This window comes from Mauremys reevesii, linkage group 15 (assembly GCF_016161935.1).
Source record: "Mauremys reevesii isolate NIE-2019 linkage group 15, ASM1616193v1, whole genome shotgun sequence".
Lineage (NCBI taxonomy): Eukaryota > Metazoa > Chordata > Testudines > Geoemydidae > Mauremys > Mauremys reevesii.
Window position 1 is genome coordinate 7,113,204 of NC_052637.1, and position 22,868 is coordinate 7,136,071.

A 22,868-nucleotide genomic window follows, 5' to 3' on the forward strand; every position below is an offset into this window, starting at 1 on the left:
CCGGCGCAGGTGCCAGGGGCTGGGTGGCCCACGGGGACTGAGCTCCCCTCTCGCCCCTGGGAGCAGGGGGAGGCAGTGACGGGGGGAGCTGTGGGGTTCCTGTGCTGAGGACGGAAAGGTCCTGCAGTGTCATGTGCTCCTGCTTCCTCTCACAGACTGGAGCTGCAAAATGTGGAACCTGGTGACGGGCCAGGAAATCGCCTCGCTGAAGGGCCACCCCAACAATGTGGTGTCCATCAAGTACTGCCACCACTCGGGGCTGGTCTTCACCGTCTCAACCTCCTACATCAAGGTGTGGCACCTCCGGGACTCGGCCAAGTGCGTCTGCACCCTCACGTAGGTACCTGGTGCACGGAGGCTGCTCTGGGGGCCTGACCAAGCTAACCGTGCTGCCCTGCCAGCGTCCTGCACCCAGGGCAGCATTGCAAAGGCCAGGGGGCTGGGCCTGTCTGCAGGGCTGAGTCTAGGAATGCTGCAATGCTGGCTGCTCTAGGCTGGCCTGGCATGCGGAGGCTCTGTGGCTTGGTGCTCTGCTGGGCTAACCTGTCTCTAGGAGCAGTGTCTGTGAGTTTAGTTGTGACGGTTAGCGCCACTACTCAGGGTACCCACTAGGAGGCATAGAGCAAGGAGGTAAGTGTTATATCCTTGGGGGCAGCCGGTTTAGGAAGAAATCACTTGAGGCCAGACAGCAGACAGCTAACAAAACCACCATTTTATTTACAGACTCAGAGAACTCACCCAGCCGGCTGAAGCTGGCTGAGCTATCCCCTAATAATCTAACTCAGTTACCATAGGAACCAAAAACCATGACAACCAAATACACAACAGTAAGGGTCTATGTGAGCAGAAAACCAGGTTGGCATTCGCCTTCACCCCACCCTCTGTGTGCTGGGTCTCTGAATCGCTGCACGGTGTGAGCGATGGGTTCAAGGAAAGACCCCGACTAGTGACTCTAAGAATCCTCAACTACCACCACTGTTCCTGTCTGATAGAAGGAGGCTCATGCCCTGAATCAAGCAGAAGGATCCTTTCCTGAATCTCACTGCACTCCCGGCCTCGCTGGTATTTAACGGCAAGGCATTGCACTGCGATAAAGTAAAATAGAGCCCCTGACTCACCCAAAATGGTCTCTGGTTGTTCAGCAGACAGAGGGCATTTGGATCACCATGTCCAATCAATTCCCACATTCTGAGGAATGTTCCAGGCAGCCACAGCCAGAACCTGATTGACCTAGGGAAATCGGAAAACTGAAAGGAGGAAATGGAGGTCATGGAGCCTCTACTAGCTCTTTGGCGCAGCCCCAGCCTCCAATATTGCTGCAATTGTCTAGAGATCAAAGAACTGGTTGACGGGACCATTTATGCCTTCCAGCAGGACAATACAGAAGAGCTCTGTTAAGGACTCTGGCTCCCTCCTCTCTGGGCTGGGAATGGAGAAAGGAAGGCTGTCACTGTGCTATCTTTAGCTGCCTGGGAAGTGCTCAGAGGCTGCAGTAGTGGGAGTCAGAGAGAAGGATGCACCAGAGGGTGTTATACATAGCCAGGCGTTTGCAATCCATGGGTGGGTCAGAGAGGTGACTCCATTACTCCTGTCAGCCATCATAGATTTAAATTAACAGGCATGTCCTATCTCCTAGAACTGGAAGAGACCTTGAAAGGTTGTTGAGTCCAGCCCCATGCCTTCACTAGCAGGACCAAGTACTGATTTTTGCCCCAGATCCCAAGGTGGTCCCCTCAAGAATTGAACACGCAACCCTGGATATAGCAGGCCGATGCTCAAACCACTGAGCTCTCTCTCCTCCCACAGCACCTGCTAAGTCCTGCTGAACCCAGCTAGTGGTTGGGAAAGGATCCTGGGGCAGAAAGGCTGATCTACACCATGCATCTGACCCTGCATGATGTCCCAGGCAGGGGCAGCTGCGGTTCCTTGAACCACCCTGGGAGGCAGCTGGGCTTCATGATGTAAAGGCAGAATTGATGTTCCCCATTTGGGCCCATGCATCCTCCCTCCCCTGCCTCCACATCCCAGAGCAGTGGCTCCACCAATGAGACCGTCCTCTGGAGCGAAGGAGGTGCCGGAACTGACTCCTCTCCGGACAGCATGGCTCCGCTGTGGCTATGAGCTCAAAGGACCGCTGATGACCCCTCTGTTGGCAGGCTGGTACCTGGATTCCTCCTTCTCTTACCCAGAATGAGCGACTGACTATTTCCTGGCCCGGTCTCGCAAACTCTTTTTTCCGCCACCACATGCCAGAGCCTCGGCGCCCTCCTCTCCCTCCCTGACCGTATCAGTACTGCAGCCTCTGGATCCTCCCTCCCACACCCCGCACTGTCTCCAGGCCACAGACTCTTCCGCACTTGGGATCTGAGGGCTGGGGGGTGGAGGGGAGGCAGCTTTTAATGAAGTGGCTCTATGACTGGTAAAAGGAACTGGGTGAGAGTCCTGGAGACCAAAGCTCCCTGGTCTTCCACAGCTTGGCCTGGCAGGGACACTGGGCTGGCCTCACCTCTTCTCCCCAGGTACCTCAGCCCTAGCCTGGAGAGCCCACAGCTGGGCTTGAAAGGGGAGTTCACGTTTCCAAGGCCCATTTTCCATGGCCTCTCTCGAAGGTGGTTCCATGGTGGGGATGCCTGGCCACTGCACTGAGTCCTACCAAATTCATTTCAGGTATGGGTCACCACAAAGTTGCAACTTCTGATGGCCTTCTCCAGGAGAGGGATGAAGGACTGCATCCAATGGCCAGACCCTCAACTGGGGAAGCTCCATGGAAGGCAGCTGAGCTACTTTAAATTACACCTGCTGGGGGGTCTAATCTTTACTTCTTAACACCCATGGAAGGACATGGGCTGGATGGGATGTTCTACCAAAGCAAACCTCCTTGTGATGAGTGACCCACTCCATCTGTCCCCATTGCACTTGCCAGTCACATGGCCAGAAGCTCCAGGGATGACACGAGGAGTCCGGTGGCACCTTAAAGACTAACAGATTTATTTGCGCATAAACTTTCTTGGATAAAAAACCCACTTCTTCAGATGCATGGAGTGAAAATTACAGATGCAGGCATAAATATACTGACACATGAAGAGAAGGGAGTTACCTTATAAGTGGAGAACCAGTGTTAACAAGGCCAATACAATCAAGGTGGATGTGGTCCACTCCCAATAATTGATGGGGAGGTATCAATTCCAGGAGAGGGGAAAGTTGCTTTTGTAATGAGCTAGCCACTTCCAGTCCCTATTCAAGCCCAAATTAATGGTGTTAAATTTTCAAATGAATTTTAGTTCTGCAGTTTCTCTTTGAAGTCTGTTTCTAAAGTTTTTTGTGTTGAAGGATGGCTACTTTTAAATCTGTTATAAAATGTCCAGGGAGACTGAAGTGCTCTCCTACTGGCTTTTGTATGTTACTATTCCTGATATCCGATTTGTGTCCATTTATTCTTTTACATAGAGACTATCCGGTTTGGCCAATGTACATGGCAGAGGGGCATTGCTGGCCCCTGATGGCATATATCGTCTTAGTAGATGTGCAGGTGAATGAGTCCCTGATGGTGTGGCTGATGTGGTTAGGTCCTATGATGGTGTTGCTAGAGTAGATATGGGGGCAGAGCAGGCAACAAGGTTTGTTATAGGGAATGGTTCCTGGGTTAGTGTTTCTGTGTTGCGGTGAGTATTTGCTTCAGGTTGGGGGGCTGTCTGTAAGTGAGGACTGGCCTGCCTGCCCTCCCGGGTCTGTGAGAGTGAGGGATCATTTTCCAGGATGAGTTGTAGATCATTGATGATGTGCTGGAGAGGTTTTAGCTGGGGGCTGTATGTGATGGCCAGTGGTGTTCTGATATTTTCCTTGTTGGGCCTGTCCTGTATCTATCTCTAGGGACACTTGTTTTCTGTTTCCCTGCTGCATGCTAGAGTTTGGGTTACCTGCCCTCCTTGGCAAGTGATGGGGTCTTGGCTTGTCCTACCAGGGATCCACAGGCATTTCCATTGCCTATCCAGCACTGTGACGACATCCTGGTCACGTCAGAGCATTACTGACTCCTAAGGCGAGGTGGACTGTGGTGAAACAAGGATCAATGGACCCAGGGAGGGACAGTTTAGGGGAGACAGGGATGGGAATGGGCTGGGGAATGGCTGCATAGAGCTGGCCCTGGGACAATGGAGTCAGGATGTGGGTGCATTGCCAGAGCTGAGGGGTGGCAGTGGGAGAATCTGGGGCTGTGGTGTGGATAGGGATTGAGGGGCATGGGCAGAGCTCAGGGGGTGGGGGGGACAGTTGGGGTGGAACCCAGGTTGGGATAGCAGTGGGTGATGGGTCGTGCTTTTGGGGAATCAGCAGAGCTGGGCTGAGAGAGCTGGTTGAGGTGATGCTTGCTCAGCCTGGTAACTGTCTCCCCCTTTCATTCTCTCTGGGTCTTGGGGATCAGGTGGTGTGAGAGGGGGGAGCACGGTGCATGTAGGGGAGGCCAGTACTGGGAAGAGAACGCTGGCTATTGCCAGTCTGGGGATCCTTTGCAATATCTGAGCATGCTGGCCAATTCACCAGGCCGGCGGGGAAGCAAATGGTGCTGGAATTCACATGGGGATGGATCCAGGATATGCTGAGGCATCCTTCTGGGCAGCTAACTGCCTGTGATGATCTGTTTCCTTTGGACGTGTGCCTGGGGCTTTTAGGCAATGTTTTCCTTGGGTCTAGTGATATTTAACCAATGCTTTGTACAACAGCCTCTTTCGGAGAGGTTGGGCAATATCAGAGGCACGCATTAGCAGCCTCCCTTGACTTGCATGGTCTTGCGCTGCTGCTGCTTCGACCCACAAAGGTCCTGTAGCCTGGCACCCCCTGCCCTAAGCACCCATGAGCCTGCCTGCTGCCCACGTCTCTGCAGTAAAACGCTCAGTCTATGAGCCAGCAGAGGGGCTTGACTAGAGATGGGCTCCAGCGATAAGGACTAGGCTGTGGGGAGGGGGGGGCTTCTTCTTGCTGGGTGGAGAAAGCATCATTACAAGAGGCCTGAAATGAAATGGTGGAGGTGGGGGGCAGGGGGGTGATTTCATGGGGTGTCCCCCAGGCTTTGTACAGCTGGATGCTGGGGGCTCAGCCTGGATCCCAGGGTGTGGGTGGCTGGAGCGTAGCTTCCTCCCCTACACGCTCCCACTGGTGCTAATTCGCCCCACACCCCATTTGGCATTGTGACCAGAGAGACCCATGGATTGTGGAGACTGAACTGCCCTGGGACCTCAGTAGTGGGTCTCAGTGGCTCAGAGCTGAGGCACATCGATGCAGGCTGGTGTGGGGGCTTCATTCACAAGGGCTCCCTCGCCACCTCTTCTCACCAACCAATGCCAGGGATGGGGCTGGCCCTTGAGTTATGCTGAAGACAGGTTCCCACATGATTGGCTGATTATTTCCCACCCCCCTGCTCAAACATCTGCTCTCCCTGCACCTGCCTCCATGAATGGGGAAGCTCCACTGATTCAGCACTGGACAGGGGCAGCCAGGACTTGGCCAGGCCTCTGGGAAGCCACTTACAACAAAAGAGCTGTTGGAGGCTACTTCCCTTCCAGGTAGGAGGCTGCAGAGAGAGATCCGCATGGGGCGAGTGACCCTGGAAGGCACAGGGTAGCTGAGTCCTGCAGAGGCTCACCCACTGGGCTCTGTGGCGCACCTAGGGCTGGGGTTGGGGTCCTCTACTCAACGATCAGCTTTATGGAGATGTTGTGAAGCCCAGTCATAGGCTCCCAGACTCAGGGTGAGCTGGGAATGGAGGGGAGATGAGTGGGCAGTGAGCGGGCAGTGAGCATTGGCCTGCTACACCCAGGGTTGTGAGTTCAATCCTTGAGGAGGCCACTTATGGATCTGGGGCAAAATCAGTACTTGGTCCTGCTAGTGAAGGCAGGACTTAATGATCTTTTGGGGTCCCTTCCAGTTCTATCAGATAGGTATATCTCCATATATTATGATTTAGAGGATCCTCTCCATCCCCGTGGCATCAAGGAGATCTGTCTGGAGCAGGACATCAGGAGGAGAAAGTGGACAGAATCATAGAATATCAGGGTTGGAAGGGACCTTAGGAGGTCATCTGGTCCTCAAAGCAGGACCAATCCCCAGACAGATTTTTGCCCCAATCCCTAAATGGCCCCTCAAGGATTGAGCTCACAATGCTGGGTGTAGCAAGCTAATGCTCAAACCACTGAGCTATCGCTCCCCCCTAACTGTAGAAATTCAGAGGAGGGTTTGGGGTGGGTGCTGGGAAGCCCGGAATGCTTGTGGCCGGGGTGGTGTGGGGAGTGAGCCAGAGCTCTGCAATCCCGGCCTGTGGCTGGAAGGTTGGGAAGGGAGCTGTCACAGCCATTTCATGTGGGTTTCCTTCCTCATCTCCTTGTGGCTGTTCACCCTGGAGTTATTAAGCAAGTTGCTGTGGTCTAGGAAATAGCTGCCACTCACACCTTGTGCTGCAGCTTCAACCTACAAGGGACCTGACTCCCATCCTGTCCCTTCACAGCCTTGTGCCCAGCTGGCACCCATGCCCTGAATGCCTGGCTGCCCCCCCCCCCTCCCGCCCACCGCGACATGGCGTTGGGGAGAAACCAGGAAAAGTTTGTGGATCCAAATTCTAACCAGCCGTGACCCAGCTGGCCCAAATCAACCCAAACCATAAGAGGCTGGATGGGCAATTTGGCCTTGTGTGGCATTACATAGAGTAATGACAAAGTTCTTAGTTCAGGCTTGTAACAGTGATGGAGTAAACTGCAGGTTCAAATCAAGTCTCTGGAGAACATCCCCCGCTGGGATGGGTCACTAGTCCCTTGTGTAGAGCTTCATTTCCTAGCAAAATCCCTCCAGAGGTAAGAAGCAGGACTGAAGACAAGATGGAGATGAGGCATTAGCCTTATATAGGCTTTTCCAGGTGTAAGAACCTCTTTGTCCTTACTGTGGAACATTACAGCAAAATGGAGTCTGGAGTCACATGGACAAGTCCCTGCATACTTTGCTCAGTTACAAAGCGTATCTGCCTTCTCTCCATGGGTCGATTGTGTAGCTGATGGTCCTTAATAGGCCATCAAGCGAACTTATCAGAGCTAACACCAACTTGTCTGCGGTGTCACCCAGAAGCAGAGCACAAATACAAAATACAGACAGTACAGAGCCAATACTTATAACTTCAACTACAAAATGATACAGACAGCATAATCATAACCACCAACCCATAACCTGGTCTTAGCCACCGTATATGACCACCTTTACCTAAGATTTGGTGCCACTACAGGACCTTGGTTGCAAACTATGTTCTACATGGTCCCAGTTTATATCAATAATGTCACACACACACAAACGAGTGAAAGAGTGCGCCTCACTCATCCAATAGGTCAATTTGGCACATTAGCCAGGAGGAAGCAAATCGTGAGTGTTTTCGACCACAAACCCCATCCCTCCAGATTTGCAACCATCCCTGGACCAGTGACAGGGGCACAGCCATCCCTGGACTGGTGACAGGGACATAGGCAGCCAAGTCATTGGAAATAATCAAGGAGGAAGCCAGTGGAGAAAATGAATGGGGCCACTCTGGTTACCACCTTGGGGTCAGGGGAGTGCTCTGTACCCACAAACGTTACCTCCCTATTCACATATTCACACTCAAAAAAGTGGAAGTGTGCACCTCACTCATCCAATAGGTCAATTTGGCACATTAGCCAGGAGGAAACAAATCGTGAGCGTTTTCGACCACAAACCCCATCCCTCCAGATTTGCAACCATCCCTGGCCCAGTGACAGGGGCACAGCCAACCCTGGACCAGTGATGGGCACAGCCAACCCCGGACCAGTGACAGGTGTGTAGGCAGCCAAGTCATTGGAAATAATCAAGGAGGAAGCCATTGAAAAAAATGAATGGGGCCACTCTGGTTATTACCTTGGGGTCTGGGGCATGCTCTGTATCCACAAACCTTACCTCCCCTTTTCACGTATTCACACACAAAACAGTGAAAGCATTCACCTCACTCATCCAATAGGTCAATTTTGCACATTAGCCAGGAGGAAGCAAATCGTGAGCGTTTTCGACCACAAATACCTTCCCTCCAGATTTGCAACCATCCCTGGACCAGTGACAGGGACATAGGCAGCCAAGTCATTGGAAATAATCAAGGAGGAAGCCAGTGGAGAAAATGAATGGGGCCACTCTGGTTACCACCTTGGGGTCAGGGGAGTGCTCTGTACCCACAAACCTTACCTCCCTATTCACGTATTCACACATAAAAAAGTGAAAGAACATGCCTCAAGCATCCAAAAGATCAGGGTTCAGCAACCTTTCAGAAGAGCTGTGCCGAGTCTTCATTCTGTCTCTCTGATTTAAGGTTTCGCATGCCAGTAATACATTTTAATATTTTTAGAAGGTCTCTTTTTATGGCTATAATATATAACTAAACTATTGTTGTATATAAAGTATATAAGTTTTTTAACATGCTTAAAACGCTTCATTTAAAATTAAATTAAAATGCAGAAACCCCCAGAACCCTGCAATAGGTCAATTTGGCACATTAGCCAGGAGGAAGCAGAATGTGAGTGTTTTTGACCACAAACCCTGTCCCTCCTGATTTGCAACCCCATGGACCAGGCGGCAGCAAGTCCTGAGCAGGAGCCCAGATGGTTACGTTGTGCGGCAGAAACTGCAACTGGTTGCAAAACGGGAGGGTTTCGAAATGTGTCGGTACACCTGGCCGGAGCCCAGTGATCCTCCCAGCCAGCTGCTCCTGGGTCCTAGCGATAAACCCGCCAGTTTGCGCTTCCCCTCTCTGTGTCTGGCCTCTGTTACACTTGTAGACTTTATGGTTAGAAGGGCCTGTCCTGACCATCTAGCCCAGGGGTTCTCATGACCACATTTTTGATGCCCTCAAAGTGTTGCCAGCAGCTCTCGCTCGTGGCCGCTCTGACATTTTCCCCTAAAATACTTAATTAACTTTAGGGAAAAACAATAAATATGCACAGAGGTGAGCAGGGGACTGATCCCGATATGGTGGGGAGCTTTGCTGGCTTATACACCACCCTGCTGGAATCAAATAGCAGAAGGATCTGAGTCCTCGCTCCTACTCCCTTCACCCAGAGGTCTGCCTGCCCCCCGGGACTCCCCTTCCACTCTAGTCCCTGAAACCCCGACAAGGCTGGGCCCAGGATTCATGAGGGGCTCAATCCCCCATTTTGTTGTGATCACTCAGGACAGGGGCTAGAGCGTCCCCACTCCTGGGGTGCTCTCTCCACTCCGGACGCTTACCTGACCTCTTCCCTGGCCATTGCACAGAGTTCAGAACAAATACAATTTATTAAACACCAACAAATAAGGAAAAAATGGGAAAGGTTAAAGGAAAAACCATCTCCACTCTGTGGGATGAACCACAAAAGTCCTGCAAGCCCTCTTGGCTGGAGATGTCTCCCTGCGCTGGTTCCTTGTCCAGGATCCCCCCTCGCTCTCCTCAGCTGCACCCAGCTCCAGACTGCCAGGGCCGCCCAGAGGATTCAGGGGGGCTGGGGCAAAGCAATTTCAGGGGCCCTTCCATAAAAAAATGGCAATACTATACAATACTATATTCTCGTGGCCCCTCGGGCCTGGCAAATTGCCCCACTTGCTCCGCACCCACGGGCGGCCCTGGGAAAAATAAACCTTCTGCATCTCGGCACAAACCCAGTTTTGAGAAAACTTCTTTACAAGGTATCACTGGTTCTCAGCATCAGCTAGTGCTAAAAGACACTAAAGCTCATTAAAAGGGTTGGACAAATATTTTCCGTCAAAACTTTTTCTGGATTGAAAACTAGGGGTTTTTAAAAAGCAGGAAAAAAATCACGGACAATGTCTGCTTTCCTTCAAAATTTGTTGTGGGGTTTTTAATTGAAAAGCTGAGATTAGTCTGCCATAACCTGAATATGGTTTGGGGTTTCAGAAGTGTGTGGCCAAATATTTGCTGCTTGCTGTGTTTGATTGTTTAAAGAAGCAATAAAAAAATTCTACTTAAAAAAAATCCACAACTTTTGAACCACCTCAGCTTGTGACCAAACGCCTGAGCCCATCCAGGCAGAGATTTTTTCCAGGTTTCTGATACTCTGCTGGCTTCCTTGACTCTCGTCTATCTCCATAACTTTGGGTTCATTTAGATTAGAACATAAGAACAGCCATACTGGGTCAAACCAAAGATCCATCCAGCCCAGTATCCTGTCTACCGACAATGGCCAATGCCAAGTGCCCCAGAGGGAGTAAACCTAACAGGTAATGATCAAATGATCTCTCTCCTGCCATCCATCTCCACCCTCTGACAAACAGAGGCTAGGGACACCATTCCTTACCCATCCTGGCTAATAGCCATTAATGGACTTAACCTCCATGCATTTATCTGTTTCCTAGAGACTGGCTCCATGGGGTCCCTCACAAACTGGAGACACTCACTGTGGGTTTGTCTTTAGTATAGACTATGTACATACGCCACAAACTGAGCATTTGAGCTTCTTCCAGAATCTGGGATGAGCCTATGTTGTGAAAACGGAAATGCTCAAAATAGCACATGCATGTGAATGGACACAGGGTGCTAAAATTAAATTAACTCAGGGGTTCTCAAACAGGGGGTCACGAGGTTATTGCTGGGAGTCATGAGCTGTCAGCCTCCACCTCAAACCCCGCTTTGCCTCCAGCATTTATAATAGTGTTAAATATATAAAAAAGTGTTTTCAATTTATAAGGGGGGGGGGTCGCACTCAGAGGTTTGCTATGTGAAAGGGGTCACCAGTATAAAAGTTTGAGAACCATTGAATTAACCCCTCTGGAGCCTCAGGGAATGCAGGGGAGGGGGGTCTCCCTTGGTAGGGTTGGGAAGGAGCTAGGTGGTGTAGGATATTGCTCTTCTCGTGTGATCCCTCCCCCAGTGGCTAATTTTAAATGAAGCTACCCTCCCCTGACATGAATCTCCCTATGGCACTGAAATTAAATACAGACTATAATTTGGCATTTGAGAAGTGAAAAGGATGGCAGCCCTAACGGAAAAGCTAACAGCTTGGCTCTTCTGCAAGCCTCAAACTGCTGAAAGACTTTACAGTAGGGAAGGCTGTGCCTCCCAAATAGCCTGGCTCTGCCCCCTGTCCGACCCCCACTCACTTCCTGCCCCCCGACTGCCTGCCCCCATCAGAATTCCTGTCCCATCCTGCTCCTTGTCCCCTCACCGTCCCCCAGAGACCTCCCCCAACCACCATCCCGGGACCCCACCCCTGCTCCCTGTCCCCTGACTGCCCCAACCCCTATCCGCCCTCGTGCTGAGTCCTGACAGACCCCCGGAATGCCCACAATCCAACCCCCTTGTTCCCTGTCCCCTGACCGCCCCTCACCTCTGCCCCTCCCTGTCCCCGGGCCTCCCTGCCCCTTAGCCAACCTCCCCAGCCCTGGCCCCTTACCCCCCGCTCCCTCCTCACCCAGGACTTCAGTGCATCCAGGAGCTTCCCTCGACTGCTGCAGCGTGTCTCCGGTGAGGCCTGAGCTTCTCCCGGCTCAGAGCCGCATGGTCAGGGGGCGGGGGGTGGGCTGCGAGCTCCAGGCTGAGTGGAGGAAGCTCAGACCCCGCTGGAGCTCGCAGCCCCGCCCCCTGACCACGCGGCTCTGAGCGGGGCGGAGCTCAGGCCCTGCCAGAGCCACGCTGCAGCGCAATCTAGGGACGCTGCTGGATGCGCTGAGGCTCCGGGAGAGGGGCAGAGGCGGGAGCCTCGGCCGTTCTCATGGGGGCCCCTGCGGAGCCTGGGGTAAATTGCCCCACTTGCCCCCCACTCTGGGTGGCCCTGCGGACTGCTCCAGTCCCAGCTCCCCTCTGCCTCATCACTGCTGCTGCTGCTGCTCTGCCTCCAGCTCAGCTCCCTGGGCTGCACCTCTCTGGCTCTGGCTGCTGCTGCTCTGCTCCCAGCACCGCTCTGCTCTCTCCTCAGCAGCTCCTGCCCTGCTCTGGCCCCTGCAGCTTACAGAGAGGATGTGACCCCAGACTTCCTCATTGGCCTGTCTGCCCTGTCCATCAGGCTGACCTGGAGCATTGGCCCCTGCCCATTGTCAGTCTACGGATCTTGAGGCCAACAGTCCCTTTACCCATATACACATCAAAATTGTTATTTATTTATTGCTAGATAGTAAGGCTGCTGCTGTGAAAAGTGATATTTGTATGTTTGTTCATATTTTTCACAGCCTCTCAGCTAGCTACCTGGGTGGCCAACTTGGTCATTTTTAAAAACCAGACACACCAGCAGCACTGCTGGAACCTTTCCTGCCCCACCTCTTTCCCCCGAGGTCCCACCCTGCTCCATCTCTTCCCCCTGAGGTCCCACCCTGCCCACCTCTTCCCCATAGGCTATGCCCCTGCCCTGCCTTACTCTCCCCCCCAGGCTCTCCCAGTAACTGGACTTTGGGTGTCCAGTCACTAGATCTGACCAGACACCGTCAGCTCCCCTTTTTGACTGGACTTTCTGGTCGAAAACCGGGCACCTGGCCCACCCAAGTAGCGCCCAACATGCAATAAGTTCTGGGAACACGTTGTGGACAACTTCTGCTTTCTTATGGTGGGGGAAGTATCTTGTGGCAACCGGGTTAGGCTTAGTTCTGACCAGGAGGGAGGAATTCGTTGGTCTAGATGAAATTACTGTAAGGTGGATGCATGACTGGCTGAAAGACTGTACTCCCAGTAGTTATCAATGGTCTGGTGTCAAACTGGGAGGGGAACAGCCCATACCCCAGCTCCCAGCCCTGGGGAGGCGGTCCCGCAGATAGGTGCTGAGGGACAGCTGTCACTACATTCTGAGATTGTGTCAGTGCCCTGACACTGCCCTCACCTTGTGAGTACCCCCTCCAGCACCCAAAACTTCACCCTCCCCCAGCTACCTTCCTCATCAGCGTCCTTTTTGGGAACCTGGAATATGGTCACCCTAGTAACAAACACAGAGTACAATCTCACCATTCTACATGCACTGGTGTTACACGCATTTCAACAGTGTAATATTCAGCAGATCATGAGTTTTCCAATGATCCCTAACCAGGCATACGTTGTACACTATATGCCATAACCATACACAAGTGGTGAGCATGGGGCACAGGGGGTTAGTTACAAGAGGGATGCAGTGTGGGGTGAGTGGAGCAGAGACAGTCTCTCTCATCCCCACACAGGACACTGCGGTAGATGGGGAGGAGGTTGTGATGGGTTCCTCCTAGGGTGCCATCTGGAACTGGGGTACCACTGAGCCCGCCTGACCCACCAGCCTGGCTTCCTATACCCTGTACTGCTGTGACCAGCCTGCCAAGCACTCTCCCAGGCTTCAGTCTGCACTTTGCCAGCACACATACAGGTAGGGACACACCCAGCTGGAGTTCATACAGACTGTGATCAGCTCTGCATGGGAAGGCACAGCTAAGGCTCCTCCTACTTCCTAAGGCACACCCCTCCCCCACACTGAAGTGTAAACCCAGCATATACCGTCTTCAAATTTAAGTGTAAGCTTATGAAATCTGCCCCCGCCCTCAATGTGGAGAGGAATATACACAGCTTTCTGCCCCAAGTTATGACTCCCACACACACTGTTTTAGATAAAGCAAACCAAGTTTATTAACTACAAAAGATAGATTTTAAGGGATTCTAAGACTAGCAAACAGATGAAAGCAGATCATCAGCAAATAAAAAAAGCGCAATCTAAGCTTTAAACTAAAGAGATTGGATATGAGTAGCAACTTCTCACCCTAAATAATGGTTTAAGCAGGTTTCAGAGATTCTTAAGGGGCCTGCTGCCCTTGCTTGCAGCTTAAAAAACCCAGGTATTCCTTTCACAGGCTAGAAACCCCTCTAGCCTGGCTTTAGCACTTCCCTCGAGTTCAGTCCTTTTTCCTCAGATGTTTCCCAGAGTCTCCTTTGGGCGGAGAGTCAGTGAAGAACCATGATGATGTCTCTCCTCTGCCTTAAATAGGTTTTTGTGATGGGAACCCTTTGTTTCCAAGTTTGGTTCTCACGCCCTTCAGTGGAAAAACACTGGTTTTCCAAGATGGAGTCCAGTACCAGGTAATCTAGTCACATGACCCTGCAGTGTCACAACAGCCATGACTCCAGGAATTCAGGAAGGCTTCCTGGTGGGAGATTAGCTTATTTTAAAACCTATTGTTCTCCCTAATGGCCCTTCCCAGCCAGCCATTTAGACTGATAATTAGAGCTGTCGATTAATTGCAGTTAACTCACATGATTAACTCAAAAAAATTAATCACGATTAAAAAAATTAATCACGATTAATCACAGTTTTAATTGCACTGTTAAACAACAGAATACCAATTGAAATGCTTTAAATATTTTGGATGTTTTTCTACATTTTCATATATATTCTATCCTGTATTATAACTGAAATCAAAGTGTATATTATTTTTATTCCAACTATTTGCAGTGTAAAATTGATAAACAAAAAAAATAGTATTTTTCAATTCACCTCAACAAGTACTGAAGTGCATTGTCTTTATCGTGAAAGTGCAACTTACAAATGTAGACTTTTTTTGTTACATAACTGCACTAAAAAACAAAACAATGTAAACTTTAGAGCCTAGAAGTCCACTCAGTCCTACTTGTTCAGCCAATCGTTAAAACAAACAAGTTTGTTTACATTTACAGGAGATAATGCTGCTGGCTTCTTATTTACAATGTCAACTGAAAGTGAGAGCAGCAGTTCACATGGCACTTTTGTAGCCAGCAATGCAAGGTATTTAAGTGCCAGATATGCTAAACATTCATATGCCCCTTCATGCTTCAGACACCATTCCAAAGGACATGCTTCCATGCTGATGATGCTTATTAAAATATATATATATATGTTAATTACATTTTGATTGAACTTCTTGGGATAGAATAGTATGTCTCCTTCTGTTTTATCTGCCTTCTGCCATGTATTTCATGTTATAGTAGTCTCAGATGATGACCCAGTACATGTTGTTTGTTTTAAGAACACTTTCACTGTAGATTTGATAAAATGCAAAGAAGGTACCAATGTAAGATTTCTAAAGATAGCTACAGCATTCGACCCAAGGTTTAACAATCCAAGGGCCTTCCAAAATCTGATGAGGTGTGGAGCATGCTTTCAGAAGTCGTGAAAGAGCAACACTCCAACGTGGAAACTACAGATCCCGAACCACCAAAGGAGAAAATCAACCTTCTGTTGGTGGTATCTGACTCAGATAATGAAAATGAACATGCATTGGTCCACACTGCTTTGGATCGTTATCGAGCAGAACCTGTCATCAGCATGGATGCATGTCTTCTGTAGCAGTGGTTGAAGCATGAAGGAACATAAGACTCTTTAGCACATCTGGCACATAAATATCTTGTGATGGTGGCTACATCAGTGCCATGAGAACGCCTGTTCTCACTTTCAGGTGACACTGTAAACAAGAAGCAGGCAGCATTATCTCCCACAAATGTAAACAAATTTGTTCATCTGAGCGATTGGCTGAACAAGAAGTAGAACTGAGTGGACTTCAGGGTCTAAAATTTTACAGTTTTATTCTTGAATGCAGTTTTTTTCCACATAATACTATATTTGTAAGTTCAACTTTCATGATAAAGAGACTGCACTACAGTATTTGTATTAGGTGAATTGAAAAACACTATTTCTTTTGGTTTTTTTACACTGCAAATACTTGTAATAAAAATAAATATAAAGTGAGCATTGTACACTTTGTATTCTGTGTTGTAACTGAAATCAATATATTTGAAAATGTAGAAAACATCCAAAAATACTTAAATAAATGGTATTCTATAACTGTTGAACAGTTTGATTAATTGCATGATTAATTTTGTTAATCTTGTGATTCACTGCAATTAATTTGTTTAATCGCATGATTAATCATGATTAATTTTTAAATTGCTTGACAGCCCTATTGACAATCTTTTGACTAGTGGGCGTTCCCCAAGTGTAAACATTTCTAATACAGATGCGTAGCCAATATTCCTAACCTGAGATACAAAAATAATAGATACATACGAATAGGATAATCATGTTCAGTAAATCATAACCTTTTCAATTATCTGTCACATGACCTATCTTGTATAAAATACATCATAGTTATGCTATAATCATAATAGTATCTCTGTGAGGAATATGGGATGCAGTGTCACACTGAGCAGCTGGACTGTCAGGTTCCCCATCTCCCTTTGGCTTCAATGCTGGGTGTTGGCCTGGCTTCTGTTGACATCCCTGGCTCCTTTCTTGCCTGTGCCAAACCTCGGCATCTCAGCAATAGGGAGATGCTGCCCCTCCCCCTATCATTTTTGGGGGTGTCGTTCATGGTCCTTTAGATTTCAGGGGCAGCTTCACACGACACTCACAATCCAATTCAAGTTTCTCTCTGGCACTGGTGCAGCGAGTTCACAGTTCTCAGCCTCTGCCATCTAGCTCTGAGAAGCAAACCCAGCAGTTTCCCAGCTCTGTTCCCCCCATCTTCTCCCCCTCCAAATGGTATCTCACATCACTTCAGGGATCAGGCAGTAACTTCATTCCCTGTTTTAGACTCGGGCTTGCACACTGTGAATGTATCTCGCACCATCAGTGTTTGTGTTTAGAGACATTGATCACAGTCACTGTTCAAATGATACAAAAAAAAATCTCATGACAAAGGGTTAGATAAAGATCAAAATAAAATCTAAAAAAGGACTATTCTGGCAAATGATCATTTGTCTTGTGAAGGCCTCAATGAATCTGACCTACATCCTATCAAACTAAACCAATATCAAAGTATGAGACGGAATGGTCTTCATGAAGAGAGAAAAACCCACAATCCAGGGTAGGCTATAAAAAACTTTCACATTCATAAAGTGAAATCCCAGAGAATCATCAATCTCAAGACTCAAAATCAGGAAAATAAATTTACCCATTTTCTTTTGAAGTGGCTAAACTGGCTTCACTTCTCACCTCATTATTTGGTTGTATTAGTTGCAAAAGTTTTAGCATCAATATAATTAAAGAAAGAGAAAGAAAGACGAATTTTCCCATCTACAAATGATCTGGACTAGCCTAGAAAAAGCCAGGAAGCAATTTTACCAATCGATGGAAACAGGGCTACAAGATCTGAAAGGTCAAACTGTGCTTTAGGTTCAACGGGATTTCCCCACCCACTCCTAGGTCTGTGACACTTCCCTCTCCAGCCCTCTGATCATAGACATCAAATTTGTGATTCCTAAGCACGGAGAGCCAGGGACACGGTGGTAAAGTGACACCTTAGGAGCTGGAGGGGTAGAACGGGGACAGGATAAAACTCTCTATCGCTCGGACAGAGGCTGCTGTGTTGAGAGTGGAGCGTGATGGTGATGGGGGAAGGAGGGAATCCCTGAGACTCACCCCATTGCCCTGAGATAGCACAGAAGCTAAAACATCACATTTTACTGTCCCTGCTCCCCATTTCTTTAGCATGTAATTAATTCTTGTGCGTATGGGAGAAAATGTACAAACACTAAATGCTTTTCAGCATGGCCTGGTGTAATGTGGGACTATCTGGGAATGAGAGAATCCAGCCCCAACGGGGGAACTCAGGGATTAACAATCACTCTGTGAATGGGAGGGGATCAGAACAGATAAGTAAGGGTACGATTTTATTATTGAGGTCGCAGAACTCAGGCAGTCTGTGACTTCCAGAGACCTCCGTGACTTCAGCCCGTGGCAGCTCAGAGCTGCGAGGTCCCTCTGCCACCCATGGCAGCCGAGAGCTGCCCCCTGGAGCTCTGACCTGCTGCAAGCCGTGGGGTCACCCCACAGCTCCTGGCTGCAATGGGTGGCTCCCAGAGCTCTGAGTCACTGTAGGCGGCTGGGGCCCCCCATAGCTCCCAGCTGCCATGGGTTGTGGGGCGCCTCCGGAGCAACAAGCTGCAGGTGGCCGGCGGGGGGAGGAGGGGAGGCCCTCTGAGACCCCAGCTAGAGCCCCTGCACCTCCCCACCCGACATGGGACCCCAGAGCCCCAGCAGTGATAGGTGCTGGAGCCTTCTCCCTCCCCATTTTGTCACAGATATTAGTAGTAAAAGTCATGGACAGGTCACAGGCTTCTGTGAATTTTTCTTTATTGCCCGTGATCTGTCCACAACCTTTACTAAAAAATATTGATGACAAAATCTTAGCCTTACACATAAGATGCTCAAGGAGAGTTTACACTAGAAAATCTGGTGCAGGGTCACAGAGATGTGCTGGCTAATCCTGACCACGTTTCCTACCATAGACACACTCAGAGGCTGATGCTGCGGAGGCAGAGGTGGGATCTCCAGGCCTCCCACAAAAGGCCCTGTGGGAACCAGTCCCTCTCGGTGGTGCTGTCTGAATGCAGAGGGGGCAGGGAGAAGGGACAGAGGGGCTGAGTGAGGAGAGGCAGCACCTCTCTACCCCTGTGCTCTCCCTCGCCTCTTATCTCCTGATCCCCAAACACTTGATAGCCCCAGCACCCAGCTCCCCCTGCTCCCCAGCTCCACCACCCCCAACCATTCAGACTAGGCAGAGCCAGAGGATCACTGACCAGCTGAAGCTTGGCTGCCGCTGGATCCTTGCCCCAGCAATGGGCAGCTGGATCCTTGGCAGCCAAACACCCCTGATCTGTGTGGGAACGAGAAAATGGGTTGGTCACCATTGCCAGCCCCAGTCATTTCCCTGCTGCATGGAGGAGTCTCTGATGTCCAACATGGTGTTAGCTCCACTTGGAGCATTTTTCCCCCTGAAAACATCTCAGAGGTTTCTTCCCTGTGCAGATTTGCGGATGCCTGATACTCTGGGAGCACCAAATGAAGCTTCCCCCGCATTCAAGGTTTCTCTGTTGTGTGGTCACTCATGTGTGTCTGCACTCAAGCTATTCCTAGGGTGTCTCACCCTTGTGGATTCTCTGATGTTTGGTCAGCTCTGAGCTCTTACTGAACCTTTCCCCACAGTCAAGGCATTTATAAGGTCTCTCTCCCATGTGGATTCTCCCGTGTTTAGTAAGGTATGAGCGCTGACTGAAAGTTTTCCCACAGTCCAAGCATTTGTAGGGTCTTTCTCCCGTGTGGATTCTCTGATGTGTAGTAAGCTTTGAGCTCTCGCTAAAATCTTTCCCACACTCAAGGCATTTATAAGGTCTCTCTCCTGTGTGGGTTCTCTGATGTGTAATAAGCACTGAGCTCCGAATAAAACTTTTCCCACATTCACAGCACTGAAAAGGTCTCTCTCCTGTGTGCAGTCTCTGGTGTAGAATAAGTTGTGACTTCTCAATGAAGCTTTTCCCACAGTCTAAACATTTATGGGGTCTCTCTCCTGTGTGGATTCTCTGATGAGTGGTAAGTTTTGTTCTGTCAACAAAACTTTTCCACAGTCGAGGCATTTATAGGGTGTGTCTCCCGTGTGGATTGTCTGATGTTTATTAAGGTGTGAGCTACTACTGAAATCTTTCCCACACTCAAGGCATTTATAAGGTCTCTCTCCTGTGTGCACTCTCTGGTGTATAATAAGTTGTGACTTCTGAATGAAGCTTTTCCCACATTCAAGGCATGTATAGGGTCTTTCTCCTGTGTGGATTCTTTCATGTTTAGTAAGGGATGAACTTTCGATAAAACCTTTCCCACACTCAAAGCATTTATAAGGTCTCTCTCCCGTGTGAAGTCTCTGGTGTTTAATAAGATAAGGCTTCCTACTGAAGCTTTTCCCACAGTCTAAGCATTTATAGGGCTTCTCTCCTGTGTGGGTTCTGTGATGTGACATAAGGTGTGATGTCTCATTAAAGCTTTTCCCGCACTCCAGGCATTTATAGGGTCTCTCGTCTGTGTGCAGTCTCCGGTGTGTAATGAAGTGCGACTTCTCACTGAAGCTTTTCCCACAGTCCAAGCATTCATAGGACTTCTCTCCTGTGTGGGTTCTCCAATGTTTAATAAGGTTTGCACTGAACTGGAATCTTTTCCCACACTCAAGGCATTTGTAGGGTTTCTCTTCATTGAGACTTGTCTGCTGGACTGTGGTTTCCTTGGGATCCTTCCATCCTCCATCACATTCAGAGGATTCATCCAGTTTCTTCCCAGGATAGCTTCCCAGCTGCATCTCTGATCTGTGTCGATCTCCCCAGGCATTTCCTTGTTCCAAGTGCTGGGAAAAATTCCCTTCAGCTCTGCTCAAAAACCTCTCCTGCAGTTCCACTTTCTTAGGACCTTCCTCCTGCTGATTCTCCTCCTTGTTCTCACTCACTGTCCTATCACCTGCTGGGAGAGAGAGAATCCAGACAGGAGTCACTGCTTGTGCCGGGGAGAAAGGACAGAAAGGGGAATAGCAAAGAGGGAAAACACAACACAGTGACTGTTGGGGAGATGGAGACACTGGATTCTATTGCCACATCCCACCCCAACACTCCCAGGGAAGCAAAGTGAGGGAGGAAATTCCCACAGCTAACAGGATGGATGGGAAGCTGTGACTGATATTTGCCTTGATGCTATGACACCAGGTGACTGCTGCCCTGACCTGGGTGAGATGGGGCACCCAGTTGAGGGCTTTCGCCTACAGTAAGTTTTTGGGAGTCCAAACTTTTTCCTTCACTTGCCAGATGTTTCTGTCTCAGTTTCCCTCATTCCTCACCTGTGCAGGTGCCTCTTGGGCTCTCCCTTTTCTCAGCAGCCTGGAGATCTGGGACCCACGGCTCTTCCCCTCGTTCCATCTGGGCGATCAGGTCAGGTTTCGGAATGGGGAATACTGCTCAGGGAGTGAAATCAGGCAAGCTTAGGGTGCATGGAGCATTGGTAGAGTATTTGTCAAAAGGAACATTCCCTGAGTTTAACCTGACCCTACATGGGATTGTGGTAACTCAGACCCCTTGGGAGCAGCAGACATCTGGGGGCTGGGAGGGAGGTGTTGTTACCCCCTCACTAGGAGGTCTCAGGGTAGATGCTCTGGGGGACTTGCTGACACACACACAGAGTTTGGGTGTTAAACTTCTGCCTATTTCTAAGCCTGCAGAACCTGGAGCCCTCCCCACAGATGGTGCAAGGTGAACGGTGTGTGAAGGAGAAATAATACAGGCAGGACAATCCCCTGCTTCTGATCCCCTGAAAGCTGGAGAGATGGGGATGAATTAGCCTGTCCATTAGGTTTCTAACTCCCCTGTTCCCTTGGAAGGTATAGAGATGCAAGTCTCTCCTCACTGCAGCTGTGGACTACGTGATCCTTCCCCAAATCCAACTGACCAGAGAAGAACCTGATGAGATTCAGATGTACAGACCCCACGGCATCTAATAGCTGAGGACACGGGAATCCCTTACCCAGCAAGGTCACCGTCTCGTAGTTCTCCTGCATGACGTCCCTGTAGAGGGCTCTCTGAGCAGGTTTCAGCAGAGCCCCCTGCCCCTGGGTGAAATACACAGCCACCTCCTCGAAGGTCACTGGCATCTGAAACAACAAGAGTCCCCCACTCAGCACCTGCTGCCCCAGCCACAATCCCACTAGTCACAGAGAAGGAGGCCCAGAAAAGCAGAATCCAACCCGCACCCTGCTCAGAGCAGCCAGGAGGCTTCAGGGGCTGGGAGAAGGTGAGAGCTCCTTGTCCCCCAGCACACGGAGCAGGGCAGGGTCTTCTCATTTCCCACACGCCTGCCAGCCACAGGCTGATACGGGAAGCAGAGCTCTGAGCCAGGGACAGGGACACGAATCCCGGCAGCTTCCCTGCGTATTTCACAGCAGCCTCTAGCCAGTGGGGTCAGGCTCCAGCCCTGGGAGTCTGCTCAGTTTCCCCAGCCCTGCCCAGGGGGGTGTTTCCTGTTTCAGAAATGAGGGGAATGGGATGGGCCTGTTCAGAAAACTCAGGCCCAGGCTGAACATGTCTCAGCAGGTTTATCACACCCTGTCCCCCCCGTGCCTCACCCTGTGTTTTTCCTGCCCCTACCCCCCCTACAACCACCTCCCTGAAAAATCCCCTACCTGAGCTGGCTCCATCACAGCCATTTCCCTTCCTTGTGTCCTTGAAGCTGGGACAATCTGGAGCAAATCGTGGACGTGATTCCTCAGCCTGTCGGGGCGAGAGGGGTGATGGGGGAGGTTTCAGAAGGGGCTTGAGTCCATTTCACACCGTGATCCCCCCCAGGCTCTCTCCCTGCAGACAGATGCTCTGGGCTCAGCCACGCTGGGAAAACCCTCAGTCACTTTATTACAACACAGACCTGGTCCCTCCCACCAGGGCTGAACCCACAGGGGCACTTTTAAACCCTCCCAGGGGCAGAGTCCTGTAGCCAATGATTTTAGTTTTTTGGTCATTTATTGTGTGATGTTATGATTAATTCATATGTTACATCATATATAATCATTTTGTTAAATAGAGTTAAATTGTAGGATTATAAAAGTATAAGACTGATTCGTAGTAGAAGGGATAGGTTTGCATTAGGTATCTAAGTAAGCAGGATTGAAACGCAAGGCCTCCAGGTTGAAGCTTGTAAGATTTTAGCTTAGCCATATTAGGCCTTGGTGCTAAGAAATGCTGACCGAAGTATGTCACTGAAGAATGCCCCGATGCCACAAGATTACGGGCAAAGATGTACCAGTGGGTAACATTGTGAAAAATTAGCCAGAAGATTAATTTTTAAATCACAAAAATGTTGTAATGGCACAACTTTTTTCAATACGTGTCTTAACCACAGGATATAAATTGTGTGTCAATGCTAATGAGACTAAATAGAACCTATCCGACCAATAGAAATTGGGGTCCCTCATGCTTCTGGGGGACACCAGACCAGTAAGAACAAAGAGCGTTGACACTTTCATGAACATGCACAGAATGTAGGTATAGTCGGAATCACCATATAAAAAGAGGGTGCCCAGATTAGGAAAATTGAGTTCTCCATAGTGTGACGGGGTGTGCATCCCCCACA

At 49.7% G+C, this 22,868-nt stretch overlaps 1 pseudogene; it reads right to left on the reverse strand.

The window, feature by feature from the left end:
• Nucleotides 1-15,720: 15,720 nt before the first annotated feature.
• On the reverse strand, nucleotides 15,721-21,312 carry LOC120383903 (annotated as a pseudogene).
• Nucleotides 21,313-22,868: the final 1,556 nt, after the last annotated feature.